The following is a 10,849-nucleotide window of genomic DNA, read 5'->3' as shown; positions in this document are numbered from 1 at the left end:
TCACATTTTGCGCAGCTTGGCAACTATACTGATGCAGGTACCTTTTGCAAATGGTCGCATGCGCTTGGACACATGGAGGAGAGAATCATTTTCGCAGTATCCTCAAAACCGTGTATTGTTGACACAACTGCTGACAGCTACATAAACACAAAAATGCTGCTTGGAGACAAGTGTCCACGATAGTAGGATTGCCAGGTCAGTTTAGTAGTAACTTGTGCTAGATGTGGCTAGTTAGCGTTAGCTAGCTAGCTAACCTAGCCAATGAGATATGTGTGTGTGAAATAAATAGTCAAATAAATGATGCTAGTTACTACCCCTGATACCTTTACCAAATAATCATGTTTGAAAGAGTGTGAGTGTGTATTCTAGATAAATAGTAATAGAAATGGTAGATACTACTGTACCCCTGATAATTTGGTCAGATAACCGTGTGTGTGTGTCTGAACAGTAGGTGACATGTCCATGATAGCTATCTAAAAACTATAGTTAGACTAGGTAATGGTTTGGCTTATCATGTTCATGTCTATGTAGAAGAAGACTGTAGGAGGAAGTGGAGAGGACTCAGGGACAGGTATCAGAGAGAGAAGGGCAGAGAAAGAGAAGAGGTCTGGGTCAGCAGCTTCAGGCCAGCAGCCTTGGCGCTTCTGCCACATTCTTTGTGGATCCATTTATTGTGCCCATGGCAACGAGTGGCAATTTTATAGCCAGACCCTCTACTACGTCATCCACAAGTGTTGTCGCCACCGGTGCATCAAGACCCTCAACGTCACCTACAAATGCAACCATCACCTCCACCAGAGGAGTGAGACCCTCTACAACATCATACATGAGTATGACCACCACCGGTGCAGCCATGGAAGATGATGAAATGGAGGAAGCACCTCTGGATCTAGGACCACCTGAGATTATTATGAACCTCACGGAAGTGGCCACTGAGGACCTGATGCTCACAGGAAGGAGAATGAAGAGACCCTCTTTGCCATGAGCCTGGTGCCAACACTGAAGAGGCTGCCTCAGCAAAGAAAAGCAGCAGTCAAGGTTAAAATGCTTTTCGAAGCCGAGTTCAATTGTACGTTTTTTTTCTCTCCACATCACAGGTAGTGTCATAAGTTTGCGACAGTGAAGTAAAGTAGGTCATTTTGACAGTATGGTCATGTAGGTTAATTGGTATTTCAGATCAAAGTATTAATATAAGGCAAATGTATAGCTGTTGTTTCTGGGTGAGAAAATATCCTAAAACAGTTTGCTGTCGAAATATCTGCCTGTCATATTCATCTTTTAATCTGAAATACAAATTCCATGAGTAAACAGCAAGTATTACCAACTTTACCACACTGTTCCTATATTTATGCCACTAACTACACTATACAAGCAGTATTTAGTTAACATAAATCTCACATTTTATGGTGTAATATTATGTTAAGCCTGTATGTGTTGTTTTTCTCTTCCCTTTCAGAAATAGAGTCAATTTAGCCGACCAGCTCACAGGAAGGACAGGAAGAGGAGAGGAGTTGTCTGGTTGTTGTTTTGACCTGCCTCATTGTACCTTTCTTTTCACACACGTCACTTCCTTTTAAATTCAGTCAATTCATAAAGTCATTTGTTTATAAAGTCTTAGGATAGCATTCATTATTAGTGTTACATACATTTCTGAATTGAAACTCACACAGTTTTCACAGATGCTCTTGGTCTCTTATGAGACTAAAGGTCAATATTTCTTTCATTTAAAACCACTTGAAAACCAGGGTGTTAAAACTGTTTGTGAAGTTATGTTCCATCGACTGGTCCGTGACGTCCAGAGGCCACTTGTTTGTTTAGCTGTGTTATGGCTACATATTATTTAATTTTTTTTCAGAGACAGAGACACACACACACCTCTTTGTACCTCAGATCTCCAGTGCCCTGCCCTCTCTCTCTTTATGGCCATGTCTGAAGTTCCCCTACTACATCTAGGCTTTATGAGTAGTCCCTGTATCGGTCTGCAGTTGTGCCAAAATGACATGCTCTTGTTGTTCTCTTACAGATTACAGGCTACACATTCATTAAAAAAATAATAATAATTGCACGCACGCACACAACTCTTTCAATAGTTTTATTTTTTTTAAACATTTTTACAACACGCATACCTGTCATGTTCTTTCCTGTACTTGAATACTTATTAAATTATAATGTTTTCATAGTCAGTTGTTTATTAATATCTAATTTAGACTTAATCTGCTTATTTCTGCCCTACACCTTTGCTGATCTAAGACAAGATGAAAGTAAAAACATCCAGCGTAGGGCCTCATGAGGTTGGGTCTTAAAGGGAAGGCCTCATCGCTGACGAAGACATGGGGAACAGGTCCCAGGTCTTCAGCCCCAGGGAGTGATGCAGGTGGTGGAATATCCAGGGTGCCATCCTGAAGTGCCTGGCCAGAGGCAGAGTCCCAGAGGGTCCTGCCATCACTTCCCTTGCCGTAAGCACCAACATCGACAACACGGAAACAGTAGATGGCATCTACTACAGCCAAGAGTACAACTGAATATGTACACTTGTAGTTGTAGAACTGCGAACCTGAGCACGGTGGAGCCTGGATTACTGCATGATTCCCGTCAATGGAGCCAAGACAGTTGGGGAAATTCCACCTCTCCAGGAACTCGGCAGCGATGGCCCTCCAGTCTTCCTCCTTGGGGACAGGCAGGTATTCACCAGCCAGACAGTCCCAAATGGCTTGTGCCACAGAGGGGACAATGCCTGCCACCGTGGACCGTCCAACTCGGAAGATGAATCCTATGGTCCTGTAGGAGTCCCCTGTCGCCAAGAATCTAAAATATAATTCAAAATAATGATCAATATTGTGTATAACTTGAATTCCACCCACATATTATATCTACTCATATAGCTACCTCATTAATGTTTATTATGCTTTACTAATTATATTGTAATAATATTATATTGTAATACTCATCAACCATCATTAACAATGCCTTGAAACAGTACAATTCAGTCTATGATTATATCAATAAACTGTAGTCCAGGCCAACTCTACTCTTAGAAAGAATGGTACTATACTTAAAAGGGTTCTCTGGCTGTCCCCATAGGAGATCCCTTTTAGGGTCCAGGTAGAACCCTATTGGGTTCCATGTATTAAGTATTATACCTGGAACCAAAAATGGTTATCCTCTGGGGAAAGCAGAAGGACACTTCTGGAACCTTTTTCTCTTAGTGTATGTGAGTCCAATTAGAATGTAATGAATGACTGTAACTGTCTTGAACAATGGATCCTGGAGAAGACTAGCCTACCTTCATCAGGGCAGAAGGCACCTTTCTTTTCTTAACCAAAAATGCAGTTTTACGAAAAACAAGTCAAAATTAAGAAAATGTGTAAAATAAATAATTAAAGAGCAACAATAAAATAACAGTAGAGAGGTTAAATACAGGTGTAACAGTTCTCCTCGTCCTCTGAGGAAGAGTAGTCAAGATCGGACCAGTGCGCAGCGTGGTGTGTGTCCATGTTAATATTTAATAAATCAATTGAATACTGAATAACAAAAAAACAAAGAGAGTGAACAAAACAGTCCTGTAAGGTGCAAACACACAAAATCAAGTGGGAAAAACAGGCTACCTAAGTATGGTTCTCAATCAGAGACAACGATTGACAGCTGCCTCTGATTGAGAACCATACCAGGCCAAACACATAGAAAACCAAAACTAGAACAATACATAGAATGCCCACACCAAGTCACGCCCTGACCAACCTAAACAAGAAACATAACAAAGGAACTAAGGTCAGGACGTGACAACAGGGGAAACGGGTACAGAGTCAATGTGCGACCTGTATACTCTAGTCGGCCTTCGCTACATATTCATCGCCAGACCCACTGGTTCCAGGTCATCTACAAGTCCATGCTAGGTAAAGCTCCGCCTTATCTCAGTTCACTGGTCACGATGGCAACACCCACCCGTAGCACGCGCTCCAGCAGGTGTATCTCACTGATCATCCCTAAAGCCAACACCTCATTTGGCTGCCTTTCGTTCCAGTTCTCTGCTGCCTGTGACTGGAACTAATTGCAAAAATCGCTGAAGTTGGAGACTTTTATCTCTCTCACCAACTTCAAACATCGGCTATCTGAGCAGCTAACCGATCGCTGCAGCTGTACATAGTCTTATCGGTAAATAACCCACCCAATTTTACCTACCTCATCCCCATACTGTTTTTATTTATTTACTTTTCTGCTCTTTTGCACACCAATATCTCTAACTGTACATGACCATCTGATCATTTATCACTCCAGTGTTAATCTGCAAAATTGTAATTATTTGCCTACCTCCTCATGCCTTTTGCACACAATGTATATAGACTCTTTTTTTTCTACTGTGTTATTGACTTGTTAATTGTTTACTCCATGTGTAACTCCGTGTTGTCTGTTCACACTGCTATGCTTTATCTTGGCCAGGTCGCAGTTGCAAATGAGAACTTGTTCTCAACTAGCCTACCTGGTTAAATAAAGGTGAAGAAAAAAAATGTGCAGGGGCACAGGTTAGTCGAGGTAATTTAGGTAATATGTACATGAAGGTAGAGGTAAAGTGACTATGCCGTGCGGTAGCAGAGAGACAAGTCTATGACTGGGTGGCTTAAGTCTTTGCCAATTTTAGGACCTCCCTCTGACACCGCCTGGTATAGAGGTCCTTGATGGCAGGAAGCTTGACCCCAGTGATGTACTGGTTCATACTCACTACCCTCTGTTGTGCCTTGCGGTCGAAGGCCGAGCAGTTGCAATACCAGGCAGTGAAGCAACAAGTCAGGATGCTCTCGATGGTGCAGCTGTAGAACACTTTGAGGATATGAGGACCCATGCCAAATAAGTGTTTTTGTGCCCTCTTCATGACTGTCTTGGTGTGTTTGGACAATGATAGTTTGTTGGTAAAGAGGACACCAAGAAACTTGAAGCTCTCAACCTGCTCCACTACAGACCCGTCGATGAGAATGGGGGGCGTGCTTGGTCCTCCTTCCCCTGTATTCCACAATCATCTACTTTGTCCTGATCACGTTGAGGGAGAGGCTGTTATCCTGGCACCACACTACCAGTTCTCTGACCTCCCTGTTGGCTGTCTCATTGTTGTCGGTAATCAGGCCTACCGCTGTTGTGTCGTCTGCAAATTTAATGATGGTGTTGGAGTCGTGCTTGGCCATGCACTCATGGGTGAGGAGGGAGTACAGGAGGGGACTGAGCACATACCCCCGAGGGGCCTGAGCACACACCCCTGAAGGGCCCAGTGTTGGAAATAAGCGTAGCAGATATATTGTTGTTATCTACCCTTACCACGGCACGTCAGGAAGTCCAGGATCCAGTTGCAGAGTGAGGTGTTTAGTCCCAGTGTTCTTAGCTTAGTGATGAGCTTTGAGGGCACTACGGTGTTGAACGCTGAGCTGTGGTCAATGAATGGCATTCTCCTGTAGATGTTCTTTTTGTCCAGGTGAGAAAGGGCAGTGTTGAGTGCAATAAAGATTGCATCATCTGTGGATCTTTTGGGGCGGTATGCAAATTCAGTGGGTCTAGGGCTTCTGGGATAATGGTGTTGATGTGAGCAGCAGCACGGCCAGGTGGACTGGGGACAGCAAGGAGTCATCATGTCAGGTAGTCCTGGGGCATGGTCCTAGGGCTCAGGTCCTCCGAGAGAGAGAAAGAAAGAGAATTAGAGAGAGCATATGTGGGGTGGCCAGTCCTCTTCCGGCTGTGCCGGGTGGAGATTATAACAGAACATGGCCAAGATGTTCAAATGTTCATAAATGACCAGCATGGTCGAATAATAATAAGGCAGAACAGTTGAAACTGGAGCAGCAGCACGGCCAGGTGGACTGGGGACAGCAAGGAGTCATCATGTCAGGTAGTCCTGGGGCATGGTCCTAGGGCTCAGGTCCTCCGAGAGAGAGAAGGAGAGAATTAGAGAACGCACACTTAGATTCACACAGGACACCAAATTGGACAGGAGAAGTACTCCAGATATAACAAACTGACCCCAGCCCCCCGACACATAAACTACTGCAGCATAAATACTGGAGGCTGAGACAGGAGGGGTCAGGAGACACTGTGGCCCCATCCGAGGACACCCCCGGACAGGGCCAAACAGGAAGGATATAACCCCACCCATTTTGCCAAAGCACAGCCCCCACATCACTAGAGGGATATCTTCAACCACCAACTTACCATCCTGAAACAAAGCTGAGTATAGCCCGCAAAGATCTCCGCCATGGCACAACCCAAGGAGGGGCACCAACCCAGACAGGATGACCACATCAGTGAATCAACCCACTCAGGTGACGCACCCCTTCCAGGGACGGCATGAGAGAGCCCCAGTAAGCCAGTGACTCAGCCCCTGTAATAGGGTTAGAGGCAGAGAATCCCAGTGGAAAGAGGGGAACCGGCCAGGCAGAGACAGCAAGGGTGGTTCGTTGCTCCAGAGCCTTTCCGTTCACCTTCCCACTCCTGGGCCAGACTACACTCAATCATATGACCCACTGAAGAGATGAGTCTTCAGTAAAGACTTAAAGGTTGAGACCGAGTTTGCGTCTCTGACATGGGTAGGCAGACCGTTCCATAAAAATGGAGCTCTATAGGAGAAAGCCCTGCCTCCAGCTGTTTGCTTAGAAATTCTAGGGACAATTAGGAGGCCTGCGTCTTGTGACCGTAGCGTACGTGTAGGTATGTACGGCAGGACCAAATCAGAGAGATAGGTAGGAGCAAGCCCATGTAATGCTTTCTAGGTTAGCAGTAAAACCTTGAAATCAGCCCTTGCTTTGACAGGAAGCCAGTGTAGGCAGGCTAGCACTGGATATGATCAAATGTTTTGGTTCTAGTCAGGATTCTAGCAGCCGTATTTAGCACTAACTGAAGTTTATTTAGTGCTTTATCCGGGTAGCCGGAAAGTAGAGCATTGCAGTAGTCTAACCTAGAATTGACAAAAGCATGGATTAATTTTTCTGCATCATTTTTGGACAGAAAGTTTCTGATTTTTGCAATGTTACGTAGATGGAAAAAAGCTGTCCTTGAAATGGTCTTGATATGTTCTTCAAAAGAGAGATCAGGGTCCAGAGTAACGGTGAGGTCCTTCACAGTTTTATTTGAGACGACTGTACAACCATTAAGATTAATTGTCAGATTCAACAGAAGATCTCTTTGTTTCTTGGGACCTAGAACAAGCATCTCTGTTTTGTCCGAGTTTAAAAGTAGAAAGTTTGCAGCCATCCACTTACTTATGTCTGAAACACATGCTTCTAGCAAGGGCAATTTTGGGGCTTCACCATGTTTCATTGAAATTTACAGCTGTGTGTCATCCGCATAGCAGTGAAAGTTAACATTATGTTTTTGAATAACATCCCCAAGAGGTAAAATATATAGTGAAAACAATAGTGGTCCTAAAACGGAACCTTGAGGAACACCGAAATGTACAGTTGATTTGTCAGAGGACAAACCATTCACAGAGACAAACTGATATCTTTCCGACAGATAAGATCTAAACCAGGCCAGAACTTGTCAGTGTAGACCAATTTGGGTTTCCAATCTCTCCAAAAGAATGTGGTGATCGACGGTATCAAAAGCAGCACTAAGGTCTAGGAGCACGAGGACAGATGCAGAGCCTCGGTCCGATGCCATTAAAATGTCATTTACCACCTTCACAAGTGCCGTCTCAGTGCTATGATGGGGTCTAAAACCAGACTGAAGCATTTCGTATACATTGTTTGTCTTCAGGAAGGCAGTGAGTTGCTGCGCAACAGCCTTTTCTAAGATTTTTGAGAGGAATGGAAGATTGGATTTAGGCCGATAGTTTTTTATATTTTCTGGGTCAAGGTTTGGCTTTTTCAAGAGAGGCTTTATTACTGCCACTTTTAGTGAGTTTGGTACACATCCGGTGGATTGAGAGACGTTTATTATGTTCAACATAGGAGGGCCAAGCACAGGAAGCAGCTCTTTCAGTAGTTTAGTTGGAATAGGGTCCAGTATGCAGCTTGAAGGTTTAGAGGCCATGATTATTTTCATCATTGTGTCAAGAGATATAGTACTAAAACACTTGAGCGTCTCTCTTGATCCTAGGTCCAGGCAGAGTTGTGCAGACTCAGGACAACTGAGCTTTGAAGGAATACGCAGATTTAAAGAGGAGTCTGTAATTTGCTTTCTAATAATCATAATTTTTTCCTCAAAGAAGTTCATGAATTTATCACTGCTAAAGTGAAAGCCATCCTCTCTTGGGGAATGCTGCTTTTTAGTTAGCTTTGCGACAGTATCAAAAAGGAATTTCGGATTGTTCTTATTTTCCTCAATTAAGTTAGAAAAATAGGATGATCGAGCAGCAGTAAGGGCTCTTTGGTACTGCACGGTACTGTCTTTCCAAGCTAGACAGAAGACTTCCAGTTTGGTGTGGCGCCATTTCCGTTCCAATTTTCTGGAAGCTTGCTTCAGAGCGCGGGTATTTTCTGTGTACCAGGGAGCGAGTTTCTTATGAGAAATGTTTTTAGTTTTTAGGGGTGCAACTGCATCTAGGGTATTGCGCAAGGTTAAATTGAGTTCCTCAGTTAGGTGGTTAACTGATTTTTGTCCTCTGGCGTCATTGGGTAGACAGAGGGAATCTGGAAGGACATCAAGGAATCTTTGTGTTGTCTGTGAATTTATAGCACGACTTTTGATGTTCCTTGGTTGGGGTCTTAGCAGATTATTTGTTGCAATTGCAAACATAATAAAATGGTGGTCCGATAGTCCAGGATTATGAGGAAAAACATTAAGATCCACAACATTTATTCCATGGGACAAAACAAGGTCCAGCGTATGACTGTGACAGTGAGTGGGTCCAGAGACATGTTGGACAAAACCCACTGAGTCGATGATGGCTCTGAAATCCTTTTGGAGTGGGTCTGTGGACTTTTCCATGTGAATATTAAAGTCACCAAAGATTAGAATATTATCTGCTATGACTACAAGGTCCGATAGGAATTCAGGGAACTCAGTGAGGAACGCTGTATATGGCCCAGGAGGCCTGTAAACAGTAGCTATAAAAAGTGATTGGCCATCTTGGCCATGTTCTGTTATAATCTCCACCCGGCACAGCCAGAAGAAGACTGGCAACCCCTCATAGCCTGATTCCTCTCTAGGTTTCTTCCTAGGTTTTGGCCTAGGAGTTTTTCCTAGCCACTGTGCTTCTACACTTACATTGATTGCTGTTTGGGGTTTTAGGCTGGGTTTCTGTACAGCACTTAGAGATATCAGCTGATGTACGAAGGGCTATATAAATACATTTGATTTGATTTGATTTTGATTTACTTACAGGCTCTAACCAATAATGTAAAACAAGGTATGTGTGTGTGTGTGTAGGTAGGTAAGTAAAGAAATAAAACAACAGTAAAAAGATATTTGAAAATAACAGTAGCAAGGCTATATACAGACACCAGTTAGATAAACAAAGAGTAGCAGCAGCGTAAAAGAGGGGTTGGGGAGCGGCGCACACAATGCAAATAGTCTGGGTAACCATTTGGTTACCTGTTCAGGAGTCTTATGGCTTGGGGTAAAAACTGTTGAGAAGTCTTTTTGTCCTAGACTTGGCACTTGCCATGCGGTAGTATAGAGAACAATCAATGACTGGGATGGCTGGAGTCTTTGACAATTTTTAGGGACACAGCCTGGTGTAGAGGTCCTGGATGGCAGGCAGCTTTGCCCCAGTGATGTACTGGGCCGTACAGACTACCCTCTGAAGTGCCTTGCGGTTGGAGGCCGAGCAATTGCCGTACCAGGCAGTGATGCAACTGGTCAGGATATGCTCTATGTTGCAGCTGTAGAACCTTTTGAGGATCTCAGGACCCATGCCAAATCTTTTTAGTTTCCTGAGGGGAATAGGCTTTGTCGTGCCCTCTTCACGACTGTCTTGGTGTGTTTGGACCAATCTAGTTTGTTGTTGATGTGGACACCAAGGAATTTGAAGCTCTCAACCTGCTCCACTACAGCCCCGTCGATGAGAATGGGGGCTTGCTCGGTGCTCCTTTTCCTGTAGTCCACAATCATCTCCTTTGTCTTGTGTGGAGTAAACAGCTGATGCTCTCATGCATGCGTCAGTGTTGCTTGCCTCGAAGCATAGTTGTCATTTAGCTCATCTGGTAGGCTCGTGTCACTCAGCAGCTCGCGGCTGTGCTTCCCTTTGTAGTCCGTAATAGTTTGCAAGCCCTGCCACATCTGACGAGCATCAGAGCCAGTGTAGTATGATTCAATCTTAGTCCTGTTTTGACACTTTTTTGTGTTTGATTGTTCGTCGGAGGGTATAGTGTTTTTTCTTATAAGCGTCCATGTACACGGCAGCTCTACCCTTTAGCTCAGTGCAGATGTTGCCTGTAATCCATGGCTTCTGGTTGGGGTATGTACGTACAGACACTGTGGGGACCACGTCATCGATGCACTTATTTTGTATTTACCGTTCATTTAGCTAGACAAGTCAGTTAAGAACAAATTCATATTTACAATGACGGCCTACACCGGCTAACCCCGGACCATGCTAGGAAAATTGTGCGCCACCCTATGGGATTCCCAATCACGACCGGTTGTGATACAGCCTGGAATCGAACTAGGGTGTCTGTAGTGACTCCTCAAGCACTGAGATGTTGTGCCTTAGACCATTGCACCACTCTGGTGCCCAGTGATTGATGAAGCCACTGTCGGATGTGGTGTACTCCTCAATGCTATCAGAAGAATCGAGGAACATATTCCAGGCTGTGCTAGCAAAACAGTCCTGTAGCTTAGCGTCTGCGGCATCTGACCACGTCCTCATTTAGCGAGTCACTGGTGCTTCCTGCTTTAGTTTTTGCTTGTAAGCAGGAATCAGGGGGATAGA

The 10,849-nt window shown here is 44.2% G+C and overlaps 1 long non-coding RNA gene across 1 annotated transcript; it reads left to right on the top strand.

The window, feature by feature from the left end:
• The first annotated feature begins 7 nt into the window (after positions 1 to 7).
• Positions 8 to 2,179, top strand: LOC135519113 (uncharacterized). The gene is made up of 2 exons (XR_010452273.1): positions 8 to 1,069; positions 1,457 to 2,179. It is a non-coding gene; the product is annotated as an uncharacterized LOC135519113 (long non-coding RNA).
• The last annotated feature ends 8,670 nt before the right edge of the window (positions 2,180 to 10,849 follow it).

Source organism: Oncorhynchus masou, chromosome 29 (genome assembly GCF_036934945.1).
Source record: "Oncorhynchus masou masou isolate Uvic2021 chromosome 29, UVic_Omas_1.1, whole genome shotgun sequence".
NCBI classification, from domain to species: Eukaryota; Metazoa; Chordata; class Actinopteri; order Salmoniformes; family Salmonidae; genus Oncorhynchus; species Oncorhynchus masou.
The sequence above is the reverse complement of the archived record's forward strand: the minus strand, read 5'-3'. Positions and strand labels throughout refer to the sequence as shown.